We start from the raw sequence: 10,358 nt of genomic DNA on the forward strand, positions 1-10,358 counted from the left end.
TACCTAACCTGACACCCAAGACCCACTTCAATTTGCATTCTGCCCCAATAGATCCACAGACGATGCAATTGCCATCGCAATGCACACCATCTGGACAAGAGGAATACCTATGTATTCAACACCATAGTACACTCCATGCTCATCATTAAGCTCGGGGCCCTGGGTCTGAACCCCGCCCTGTGCAACTGAGACTTCCTGATGGGCCGCCCCCAGGTGGTGAAGGTAGGAAACATCACAAGTGTGCATGCTCAGACCCTCCTATACTCCCTGTTCACCCATGACTGTGTGGCCACGCATGCCTCCATCTCAATCATCAAGTTTGCAGACAACATAACGGTTGTATGCCTAATTACCAACAATGACGAGACAGCCTACAGGAAGGAGATGATGGCCCTGGCGGAGTGGTGCCAGGAAAGTAACATCTCCCTCAACATCAACAAAACGAAGAAGCTTCGGGGTGAATCGGGTGAATCGGGCATCGGGCAGCATCGGGGTGAATCTCTGGTAGGTAAAATGGTAGAAGATGTTGCCTAGAGAAGTTTTGAGATTACTGTGTGTTGGTGGTTCAAAGTAAACAGCACCATTATTCAAGTTTGTGGGCTCACCCCCTCTACCTTGCGGGAGGTAGCAGAATTCGCTATGAATGCTGGACTTTGTGGTTCACTAGGAGCAGACCAATACACAGACTCAAAACTACCTGATTCTACCATTAAAATTAAAATGTGCTCGTTACAGCTTGTGGTTTGGATAATTGTGATGTTCATCACAAAAACACAACTTTGTTAATGTATGGGTCAGTACACACGGACACATGAACAAACACCCACACACACCCAAAGGGCGTGTGAGTGTGTTTGTCCGTGTCCGTGTGTCCATGTCCTATGTCCAGTGGTGGAGTAGCAGCCGTCTCTCCCAGTGGGTGGTTAGTAGCGTGTCTAATGTGATCCCACAGACCCGTGACTACTGGGGGAATGAAACCACACCTGCCACAGCCCCTCACTGGTCAGACATACATGAACAAACAGACACCAACACGCACATTTATAACCTCCTAAATACACTCCCTGGATAGCACACTTGTGACCTCGCAAACACCTGGACACACACTCGCATGGACACACACCCACACACACACGCACACACACACACACACACACACACACACACACACACACACACACACACACACACACACACACACACACACACACACACACACACACACACACACACACACACACACACACACACACACACACACACACACACACAGGGAGGTATCATGACCACAGTAATTAATCCCTCCTCGTCTCATCACTCCTCAGGGAGAGAAGGGAGGGAGTGCTTGTATGGGGTCTCTGGGTAAAACAGGAACAATTTGTCTGCAAGGTGCAGCTCATAACCCACACACGCTCTCTCACACACGTAGGCCACACACACACTCATTATTGTGAAGCTATGACTGAAGGTCTGTTTTACACAACACAGCACTGTCTAACTAACCATATTAGCAACAAGCTCTCACAGTCCCAAAGTAGAATCCGACATTTGTCCATAAACGTCACATTTCTAAGGTTAAGTTTAGGCGGTAATTCCGAATGGTTAAGTTAAGGGTTCATATTTGGGATATAGGTGTAAACTGTACTACTCCAACCTTTTTTATACACGATGAGAGGTCCTCGGGATATGTTAAACACAGGTCTGTCAAATAAATGACATGAACAGCGTTAACCAAAATGCCAAGGTTTATTAAAAATAATGAGAGTAAAAAGTACAATTCATAAAACGGGACACAACAACTTGCACAGATTCACTGGCTGGAACGATGGCTCAGAGGGCACACACATTGAATTAGCAGCAGGACAATAAATAATAGAAAGTATTAAAGGCTCAATCCTTGCATGTAAAACACTTCTAGGAGAATAGCATGCAGATTTCAGTAAAGTTAAATCATACGCTTTGTAAAATGGCACACTATAGAGATTAAGCACTCTTTGTAAGATTGTACACTTGTGGTGAGACACTCTTTGCAAGATGGCACATTAATGATTAAACACTCTTGGTAAGATGATAATGCACTCAAGATAATAAGCATTCGGAAACACACATGGATTAACAAGACCTGCCTGCTCTCTAACTAAGTATTTCCCTCTTAAGAACAACCAGCCATGGAGGTCTCTGGGGAAATGCTGACAAAATAAACAGATAGACAAACAAACATTTTAACATAAAGAAAAATATCTACTTGTCTGCCCGCCAAGGCAACCCCAAATCTTTAAACTGAAATACCAGTTCAGTGTCACGCCCTGACCTTAGAGAGCCTGTTTATTTCTCTATTTGGTTAGGTCAGGGTGTACTTTGGGTGAGCATTCTAGTTTTCTATTTCTTTTTTGGCTGGGTCTGGTTCCCAATCAGAGTCAGCTGTCTATTGTTGTCTCTGATTGGGAATCATACTTAGGCAGCCTGTTTTCCACCTGAGTTTGTGGGATCTTGTTTTTGCAAAGTTGCTGTTTAACCCTGCAGAAATTTACGTTCGGTCGGTGCTCTTTTGTTGTATTGGATGTTCATCTAAAATAAAGAAAGATGAACACTTTCCAAGCTATGCTTTGGTCTCATTCTGACGACGGACGTAACATTCAGGGCGACGAGACAAAATACTGAACCCTACCTGCCTATGACACAAACTAATACCACAATAAGATTTTTTCCAATCTTTCTGCAAAATACAAACAATGTTATAACCCTGGTTAATTTAAATAAAAAGTGATATTAATTGCATCGAAGTGCTAGTTGTGTCACTACAGAACCTGGTTCGATTCCAGGCTGTGTCGCAGCTGGCTGCGACGGGGAGACCCATGAGGTGGCGCACAATTGGCCCTGTGTCCGGGTTAGGGGAGGGTTTGGCTGGCTGGGATGTCCTTGTCCCATCGCACTCTAGCGACTCATGTGGCGGGCCAGGCGCATGCACGCTGACACGCCAGGTTTCCAAGACTGTAACGACCAATTGGATACGACCAATTGGGGAGAAAAAAAAGTGATATCAAAACATTAATAAAAAGACTCAATCCACATTACAATGTTAAAAATGCAAACCTCTTCCCAGCAACTGTGTCAAAGATGTCACATACCAGCCACTTGGTGCCACAGAATACAATCCTCCCCCTCCAAAGGCATCAGCGCACCGACAATGTACTGAAAAACAAAAAGGGGTAAAACAGCCCTACAGACATAACTAATAGGCCCACCTCTCAACCGCCTAACTCACTTCCTGTATTGCAGACTCACTGACTGAGGTAATCGGTGTGGATTGGAATGATGCCCAGCCGTCCTTCTGTCTGATCTTCGAGGGCCTTTAACAGCAGGAGCCTCTTCATGCCCTGCGTCAGTCCCTACGAACACATTCAACCTTCCTGCTCCAGTTCCTCTGGGATCACATCATCCTCGCCACGGCACTCATAGATCAGCATTTCTGTGGGTTCAAGATCCTCACATTCATCAATACTATCATCACGCAACTCATCAACTGGTTCATACTCCTGAAGGCTTCCTTCTTCACTCAGAGCACCAGCCGAGGCACTTCCCAGTTCTTTGCGAACCACTTGCCATGTCGGCCTGTCCTGCTCAGCTGGAGCAATGGAGTAAACCAATCTGTGGATCTTTGGCCGTGGCACCACCTGATAGTATGGGGTTCCAGGCATCATGGATCATCTTGTGACCTCTGACCCGAATGGTTTGTATTTTTCAGAGAACTTTGGAGAAGCCTTACTCTGCTCTTACTGTTAAGTTTAACGTTAGTTCATGTCCCTTAAACATGTAGGATTCCGTTTTTGTCTAGTCTGCCCCAAGTGAATGAGCTGGTATTCAGGCAAAAGATTCAGGGTGGCCTTGATTAACAGACTAGTTACATTTTCTTTGTTGTACACTGAGCGCACAAAACATTAAGAACACCTTCCTAACATTGAGTTGCAGAACAGCCTCAATTCGTCAGGGCTTGGACTCTACAAGATGTCAAAAGCATTCCACACAGATGCTGGCCCATGTTGACTCCAATGCTTCCAACAGTTGTCTCAAGTTAGCTGGATGGTCTTTGGGTGGTCGACCATTCTTGATACACACGGGCAACTGTTGATCGTGAAAAACCCAGCAGCGTTGCAGATCTTAACACAAACCAGTGCATCTGAACCTACTACGATACCCCATTCAAAGGGACTTAAATAATTTGCCTTGCCCATTCAGTCTCTGAACGGCACACACACACACACATTCATCTCAGTTGTCTCTAAGGTAAAATTTAAAAAATCCTTCTTTAACCTGTGTCCGCCCCTTCATCTACTCTGGCTGAAGTGGATGTAACAAGTGACATCAATAAGGGATCATAGCTTTCACCTGGAGTCACTAGGTCAGTCTATGTCACAGAAAGAGGAGGTGTTCATAATGTTCTGTACACTCAGTGTATGTTGGTTGTATTTTGTCACCACTTCCCCAGGGACCTTCAGTGCTGGCTGTCTTTTGGAGGGGCTATTTTGGTTAAAGAACAGTCTTATGAATGTTTGTTACAGGTTTTCTCAATAATTCTGGTGCAATTTCTTCTAACATGGATTCAATACCGCATAATGACAAAGCAAAAACAGGTTTTTAGACGTTTTTGCGAATGTATTCAACATAAAAAACTGAAATATCACATTTGCATAAGTATTCAGACCCTTTACTCAGTACTTTGTTGAATCACCTATGGCAGCAATTACAGCCTCGAGTCTTTTGTATGATGCTTGGAATTTGTATTTGGGGAGTTTCTCCCATTCTTATTTGCAGATGCTCTCAAGCTCTGTCAGGTTAGATGGGGAGCGTTGATGCACAGCTATTTTCAGGTCTCTCCAGAGATGTTCGATCAGGTTCAAGTCCGGCTCTGGCTGGACCACTCCAGGACATTCAGAGGCTTGTCCCGAAGCCACTCATGCGTTGTCTTGGCTTTGCGCTTAGGCTCGCTATCCTGTTGGATGGTGAACCTTCCCCCCCAGTCTGAGGTCCTGAGCACTCTGGAGCAGGTTTTCATCAATGATTTCTCTGTACTTTGCTCCATTCATCTTTCCCTCGATCCTGACTAATCTTCTAGTCCCTGTAGCTGATAAACATCCCCACTGCATGATGCTGCCATCACCATACTTCACCGTAGGGATGGTGCCGGGTTTCCTCCAGACGTGATGCTTGGAATTCAGACCAAATACCTTAATCTTGCTTTCGTCAGACCAGAGAATTGTGTTTATTTTGGTCTGAGGGTCCTTCAGGTACCTTTTGGCAAACTCAAAGCGGGCTGTCATGTCCCTTTTATTTACGAGTGCCTTCCATCTGGTCACTCTACCACAAAGGCCTGATTGGTGGAGTGCTGCAGAGATGGTTGTCCTTCCGGAAGGTTTTCCTATCCCCACAGAGGGACTCTGGAGCTCTATCAGAGCACCATCAGATTTTTGGTCACTTCCCTGACCAAGGCCCTTCTCCCCAAATTGCTCAGTTTGGCCAGGCAGCCAGCTCTAGGAAGAGTCTTGGTGGTTCCAAAATTCTTCCATTTAAGAAAGACGGAGGCCACTGTGTTTTTCGGGACCTTCAATGCTGCAGAAATGTTTTGGTAGCCTTCCCCAGATCTGTGCCTCGACACAAGCCTGTGTCGACATTTCCTTTGACCTCATGGCTTGGTGTTTGCTCTGATATGCACTGTCATCTGTGGGACCTTATATAGACAGATGTGTGCCTTTCCAAAACATGTCCAATCAATTGAATTTACCACAGTTGGACTCCGATCAAGTTGCAAAAACATTTCAAGGATGATCAATGGCAACAGAGTGCACCAGAGCTCAATTTCGAGTCTCATAGCAAATAGTTGAATACTTGTAAATAATGTATTTCTGTTTTTTATCTGTAATACATTTGCTGGAAAGAATATATACCGTTTACGCTTTGTCATAATGGGGCAGTTTTTTCTGGTTTTGATTTAATCCATTTTAGAATAAGGCTGTATAGTATCAAAATGTGGAAAAAGTCAAGGTGTCTGAATACTTTCCCAAAATGCCCTGTATATGATACATTTTCCCAAAGTTAGCACACAACTCAAAACAGATCATCAAAAAGGCAGTTGTTTGAAAAGTAAAACACGCAAAATCACTTTTTCACCAAATTTAATAGGTTTAATCTACAAGTACCTGTTTCACATTGCAATACATGTTCATATAAAGTAATTGCTTTTAACAATGAAATGCTCACATTACGATTGTCTTCTCATATAAAATAAATACATTTTACTCTTACTTAATCCGAATATTCTTAACAAGAGTAGAAATATCGCTAGCCGCTCAATCCCGAGAAAGAGAAAGTAGAGCTGACAAATGCCCTGCTGTGTGAACCAAGCGCAAGGTGGTAACAGGATGAGGAAAAAGGAGGTAGTGGACTTGGGTGTACCAGGTTGCTGTCTGGGGCTCCGGTGCCCAGCAAAGGGCACCGTTCCCCCTCATTTATTTTTCCTTGGACCAGAAAGTACTGATAATGAAATAATGCCCTGACTGTCCTGCAGCTCGATAGAAATAGTTGCCATAGATTTGCCACAAAAAGATCCAAAGACCCCGGTGGGCTACGGTGGTTTGCAAAGTGAACCCTGACAAACCTGCTTCCCTGTTTAATCTTTATGAAGACAGGGAATTGTGTCAGGGCTTTTTCCTGCCACACTTACTTAGAGTGATGGCACCTTCTGGTGGTTGTTCCAAAAGTGCTGTTGCACAGGGAATCGTCCCCCCTTCCCCCACCTCAAGACGTGCTTCCTCACTGTCGTGTGAAGTGGGAGGGGAGGGGAGGGGGTGGCCGGAAGACTTAAGTTAAACCCGAAAGAGTGGGTAAGGCAAGGAAGCCATATGGTTTGCACACTATCCTCCTCTGCCGCTTTGGGCTGTGCCTTAGGTTAGCCAACCCTTCGTGCCCCCCTTAGGGATGTTCGGAGGGCGTAACCTTGCTGCGGCCACAGCAAAGGACTGATTAGTTCCCGGTTTGCCTTGGATCATGGGCTTAGCCTGGATATTGACAGTCTGCTCTGTCACAGGTTTTGGGCCCTCAAGGCCAGCTGTTGCAGTGACCAACAGGCTGCCACAGGGCCCAGGTTTGCGGGACAGGCAGAAGTAGAAAGCTTTGCCTTCTTTCTTACGCATGTCACACTTCTGCTACATGACAGCAGGGCTCAACACCTTGGGTGTCACAGGGGCATCAAGGAGGGGCATCCTGGAAAGACCACTTTTTCTCTGCCTGTTAAGCTGGACAAGCTTAGCCAAAGTGCCCTTCTCCCACTACCACCAGGCTCATGGTACTACCACAGCTTTTGTAACATTATGGGAGGCACAGATGTTTAGATCTGTAATTATGAATCAGGGTATCTGAATCCATTGGTATCCAAATCCTGTTGCTTCCACACATTCTCTAGTAACTCTGACCAACAATAAAGTGGTCAAGTTACGCGCTCTGATTGATAGGGCCGAGGCTTTGCACGTCTTATGGGAAATGGAGGCAGAAAAGCGCTCCGTCTCTCCAAGGGAGGGAAGTGCCAGTAGTGCTAGCATCACAGCGTGTGGGGTAGAGGTGGTCAGCCAGTGACGGCTTTACCATGAGAGGGTTAACAACCACAGATTCCTCCATACTGTGCATGTCTATGCTAGGGGAACCCTTATCCAGGATATTGCTTTTAAGGGGCTTAGCCCATGAGCTCAAAGTCTCTCTGAGGCAAGCTGTGACCGCGGGAAGCAGTTGAGTAGGGATGAGAGTCTTTTCTCATCGTACAGGTCCCTTTTTGGGTCCCCCCAAGGGAGCCGGCCACTCGATAACGTTGAGGAGCCAGAACTCCAAAAGAGGGATATTTGCGACTACGCTTTCCTAGGGGCAAGGGGACCTCTGAACTTGAGAGGGGTGAATAATGGTGTCTCAAAGTCGAAGAGATTCACAAGATTAATCCCATTGTCATCGTCATCGTCTTCCCACTACATTGTCAGACAGTGAGGGGAGGGAATCGAGTCTATCCAAAACTTTGCTCCAGCTTGGCTCAGTTGTTGGGGGTTGAGCCTCCATCATGTCCAGTGGCTGAGAGGGGAGGAATTCTCTGGGAGCAGTTAATTACAATAGATGGCCAGACAGGCAGTCATGATGGCATAATTATAAGTGAGTTAATTAGACCGCCTGTTTATTTCTGGTAAATGTTTATCTTCATTTGAGTTCAACAGTTGAGATGTGATTGTGTACCAGGAAGATATGCACACAGCTAACCTTGTGGACACACAAAATTCAGTCCCATTCAAAATCCTATTTTTCCTTAACATAACCCTAAACCTAAGACTAAACCCAAAAACCTAACCTTAACCATTAACCTAACTCCAAACCCTAACCCTTAACCCTAAACCCCCTAAAAATATTATATGACCTTGAGGGGACAAGAAAAAATGTCCCCAGTTGGTTACATTTTTGTTTGTTTACTATTCTTGTGGGGACTTCAGGTCCACACACACACTCTCTATGTCTGTCTCTCGTCTGGCCTCAAATTCAATCAGTCCGTCTGAGGATCGGCATCTCGGCTCGTTATCAGGGCTGGCTAGCACGTACGCTACTCCTATCTCATCTCCTCTTAAACCTACAGAGAAAAAGAGGACGTGCCCCTGGCTACCACCCAAAACACAGACAACACAGAGCACAAGCTCAGTTATGGGAAGAGGAGAGAAGAGAAGAGACGCTCCAGGCTACCTTCCTAAACAGAGAGAACACGCTATACGAGTTACGAGTTATTAGAAGAGAGGAGAATGTCTTGCTACGAAGTTGGCTGTAAACAAATGATAGCTCAAGTATAAAGTATCTATTGGATGCTGTCATTGTGTGTAATTGGGGTAGAAATGACTCTTTACATTCATGACAGTGACAATAGTTTTTTCTGGTTAAAAATAGTGTTCCCTCTTTCGGTGGTAAATAATGTTGTATTTTATGAATTTAAATGTTTATTTTATTATTTATATTAAATAGAATAACTCCCCAAACATTATCTGTGTGTGAGCATGGTCATAGCTACATCCACTTGAGATATAATTATTTTTATTTATGAGTGAAGAGTAATTGGAAGAACACAGTAAACTCCCATTAGACCAGTAAAGCTGCTAGTTTAAAATCTCTCTTTGGAGGCAGCACCTGTTTTCTACCATACCCTTCGCCTCTCCAGAGACATACAGCTAGATTGTCTCATCTCGCCCCTAAAGGTTTGATGCAGACGCTATACATTTGGTTCTCCAACTAGCTCTCACAGTCTCACATCAGATTTAGACGATAACCCATGTTTCTCAATCGTGATATTTTGAAGCTGTTGCAAACGTCAAATTTCGAAATGTTTAAGGTTACCTTTAAGCAATAGGCTGAAAACAAATATCTCAAAAAACACTTTCTACCGCTGGATTTGCACTTACAACCTTTGGAATCAGAGGCAGATGATTAAGGTTAGGCATTCCATCCAAATGGTTAAAGTAAGGGTTAAGGTTTGGGATAGACTTAAAACAAAGATCTTGAAAACCACTGGACTCAAACTTGCAACCTTTGGAATCAGAGGCAGATGCTTACGCACATCCACCATCCCTGTCCACAATGCTCTAGCCAACCGAAACCTACATGAAGGTAAAAACACTCACTGTTGCCCCTAGTAGCCGTCATCTCCTGATGTCCTCAGACATGAATGGACGTTGAATACTGACTTGTATCACGGGTGATCTGGTTAGGTATTCACCTTGAAACTGATCCCGCACACACACACACACACATTCAAATAACCTTGTGGGGACACACAATTCAGTCCCATTCAAAATTGTATTTTCCCTAACCCTAATCTTAATCTGAAAACCTACCCTTAACTCTAACCCTAAAACGAGTCTTAGCTCCTAACCCTAACCATAAACCTAATTTTAACCTTAACATTATATTTAACCCTAAATCCCTTAGAAATAGAATTTAACTTTGTGGGGACTAACAAAATGTGCCCTGTTGGTCAAATGTTTGTTTGTTTACTTCTGGTCCACACAAGTCTAGTTAAACACATCCACAGACAAATTCTAATTTTCAATGATGGCCTAGGAACAGTGGGTTAACTGCCTGTTCAGGGGCAGAATGACAGATTTATACCTTGTCAGCTCAGGGGTTTGAACTTGCAACCTACTGGTTACTAGTCCAACACTCTAGCCACTAGGCTACCCTGCCGCCCCACATACACACTGTCAGTTTTTTTATGGGGATGCTTCAGCGTACATTTGGTATTCACCATGAAACTGATCAACCATGTGTTCTGACCTTGAGTGAGAGGGTTCTGC

This window comes from Oncorhynchus masou, chromosome 19, assembly GCF_036934945.1.
Source record: "Oncorhynchus masou masou isolate Uvic2021 chromosome 19, UVic_Omas_1.1, whole genome shotgun sequence".
In the NCBI taxonomy this organism is placed as follows: Eukaryota; Metazoa; Chordata; class Actinopteri; order Salmoniformes; family Salmonidae; genus Oncorhynchus; species Oncorhynchus masou.